This window comes from Sapajus apella, unplaced genomic scaffold, assembly GCF_009761245.1.
Source record: "Sapajus apella isolate SASKATOON/1434 unplaced genomic scaffold, GSC_monkey_1.0 scaffold17, whole genome shotgun sequence".
NCBI classification, from domain to species: Eukaryota; Metazoa; Chordata; class Mammalia; order Primates; family Cebidae; genus Sapajus; species Sapajus apella.
In genome coordinates, this window is record NW_022436957.1 from 32,446,248 (window position 1) to 32,449,719 (window position 3,472).

Consider the following 3,472-nt stretch of genomic DNA (forward strand, 5'->3'; position numbering starts at 1 on the left):
CAAGCCAGAAGAAAGTGGGGGTCAATATTCAACATCCTTAAAGAACTTTTAACCAACAATTTCATATCCCGCCAAACTAAGCTTTATAAGTGAAGGAAAAATAAAATCCCTTACCAACAAGCAATTGCAGAGAGATTTCATCACCACCAGGCCTGTCTTACAAGAGCTCCTGAAGGAAGCACTAAACACGGAAAAGAACAACCAGTACCAGCCACTGCAAAAATGTACCAAATGATAAAGACAATCAGCACAATGAAGAAATTGTGTCGCAGAAGTTTCCCCCTTGGGCAGTGGCGGAGGTGGTAACCGCGATAGTAGCAGCTCTCGCAGCAGCAACAGTGACTACGAGGGATGGCAGCGGCTGCAGCAGGATTTGCAACATCCCGGAGGTTTTTCCAGAGCTTCTCGGATGCTCTAATCGACGAGGACCCCCAGGCGGCATTAGAGGAGCTGACTAAGGCTTGGGAACAGAAACCAGATGATGCACAATATTATTGTCAAAGAGCTTATTGCCACATTCTTCTTGGGAATTACTGTGTTGCTGTTGCTGATGCAAAGAAGTCTCTCGAACTCAATCCAAATAATTCCACTGCTATGTTGAGAAAAGGAATATGTGAATACCATGAAAAAAACTATGCTGCTGCTCTAGAAACTCTTATAGAAGGACAAAAATTAGATAGTGCAGATGCTAATTTCAGTGTCTGGATTAAAAGGTGTCAAGAAGCTCAGGTGTAGATTCATCAGTCAAAAATCAAGTACGACTGGTATCAAACAGAATCTCAAGTAGTCATTACGCTTATGATCAAGAATGTTCAGAAGAATTATGTAAATGTGCAATTTTCAGAAAAACAGTCTGCTTTGGTTAAACTTCCTTCTGGAGAGGATTACAATTTGAAACTGGAACTTCTTCATCCTATAATACCAGAACAGAGCACATTTAAAGTACTTTCAACAAAGATTGAAATTAAACTGAAAAAGCCAGAGGCTGTGAGATGGGAAAAGCTAGAGGGGCAAGGAGATGAGCCTACGCCAAAACAATTCATAGCAGATGTGAAGAACCTATATCCATCATCATCTCCTTATACAAGAAATTGGGATAAATTGGTTGGTGAGATAAAAGAAGAAGAAAAGAATGAAAAGTTGGAGGGAGATGCAGCTTTAAACAGATTATTTCAGCAGATCTATTCAGATGGTTCTGATGAAGTGAAACGTGCCATGAACAAATCCTTTATGGAGTCTGGTGGTACAGTTTTGAGTACCAACTGGTCTGATGTAGGTAAAAGGAAAGTTGAAATCAATCCTCCTGATGATATGGAATGGAAAAAGTACTAAATAAATTAATTTGCTCTTAAAAAAAAAAAAGAAAAGAAAAAATAAATTGTGTCAACTAATGGTCAAAACAACCAGCTAGTATCAAAATAGCAGGATCAAATTCACAAAAAACAATTATTAACCTTAAATGTAAACGGGCTAAATACCCCAATCAAAAGACACAGACTGGCAAATTGGATAAAAAGTAAAGACCCATCAGTGTTCTGTATTCTGGAGTCCCATCTCATGTGCAAAGATACACATAGACTCAAAATAAAGTGATGGAAAAAGATTTACCAAGCAAATAAAGAGCAAAAAAAAAAAAAAAAAAAGCAGGGGTTGCAATCCTAGTCTCTGACAGAATGGACTTTAACAAAGATCCAAAGAAACAAAGAAGTGCATTACATAACAGTAAAGGAATCAATGCAACAAGAAGAGCTAACTATCCTAAATATATATGCACCCAATACAGGAGCACCCAGATACATAAAGCAAGTTCTTAATGACTTACAAAGAGACCTAGACTCCCACACAATAATAGTGGGAGACTTTAACACTCTACTGTCAATATTAGACAGATCAACAAGACAGAAAATTAACAAGGACATCCAGGACTTGAACACAGATCTGGACCAAGCAGACCTAATAAACATCTAGAGAACTCTCCACCCCAAATCCACAGAATATACATTCTTTTCAGGATCACATTGCACTTACTCTAAAATTGACCACATAATTGGAAGTTAATCACTCCTCAGCAAATGCAAAAGAAGGGAAATCATAACAATCAGTCTCTCAGACCACAGTGCAATCAAATGGGAACTCAGGATTAAGAAACTCACTCAAAACTGCAAAACAACATGGAAACTGAACAACCTGCTCCTGAATAATGATAAATAATGAAATGAAGGCAGAAATACAGATGTTCTTTTAAACCAATGAGAATGAAGTCACAATGTACCAGAATCTCTGGGATACATTTAAAGAAGTGTCTAGAGGGAAACTTATAGCATGAAATGACCTCATGAGAAGCAAAGAAAGATCTAAAATTGTCACCCTATCATCACAATGAAAAAAACTAGAGGAGCAAGATCAAGCAAATTCAAAAACTAGAGGAAGACAAGAAATAAATAAAATCAGAGTAGAACTGAAGGAGACAGAGACACAAAAAACTCTTCAAAAAAATCAATGAATCCAGGAGCTGGATTTTGAGATCAACAAAATACATAAACTGATAGACAATAAAAAAGAAGAGAAAGAAGAATCAAATAGATGCATTAATAAAGATAAAGGGTATATCACTACCAATTCCACAGAAATACAAACTATCATCAGAGATTACTACAAACAACTATATGTACATTAATCAGTAAATCTAGAAGAAATTGATAAATTCCTGGACATTTACACCCTCCCAAGACTAAACCAGGAAGAAGTTGAATCCCTGAATAGACCAATAACAAGGGCTGAAGTTGAGGCAGCAATTAATAGCCTACCAACCAAAAAAAGTCAAGGTCCAGATGGGTTCACAGCCCAATTCTACCAGACATACAAAGAGGAGCTGGTACCATTGCTTCTGAAACTATTCCAAATAATACAAAAGGAGAAAATACCCCCTAACTCATTTTATGAGACCAGTATCATCCTGATATGAAAACCTGGCAGAGACGCAACTAAAAATGAAAATTTCAGGCCAATATCCATGATGAACATCGATGCAAACATCTTCAATAAAATACTGGAAAACCAAATGTAACAGCACATCAAAAAGCTAATCCATCATGATCAAGTAGGCTTCATCCTGGGGATGCAAGTCTGGTTCAACAAAGGCAAATCTATAAATGTAATCCATCGCATAAATAGAACCAAAGACAAAAACCATGTGATTATCTCAATAGATGCAGAAAAGGCCTTTAACAAAATTCAACAACCCTTTATGCTAAAAACTCTCAATAAACTAGGTATCAACGGAATGTATCTCAAAATAATAAAAGCTATTTATGACAAACCCAAGCCAATATCATACTGAATGGGCAAAATTGGAAGCATTCCCTTTGAAAACTGGCACTAAGCAAGGGTGCCTTGTCTCACCATTCATATTCAACATAGTATTGAAAATTTTAGTCAGAGCATTCAGGCAAAAAAAAAGAAACAAAATGTA

At 36.8% G+C, this 3,472-nt stretch overlaps 1 pseudogene across 1 annotated transcript; it reads left to right on the forward strand.

Moving 5' to 3' along the window:
* The first annotated feature begins 286 nt into the window (after positions 1 to 286).
* LOC116556817 lies at positions 287 to 1,349 on the forward strand (annotated as a pseudogene). Its single transcript, XR_004271175.1, has one exon. The product of XR_004271175.1 is annotated as a protein SGT1 homolog pseudogene (transcript).
* The last annotated feature ends 2,123 nt before the right edge of the window (positions 1,350 to 3,472 follow it).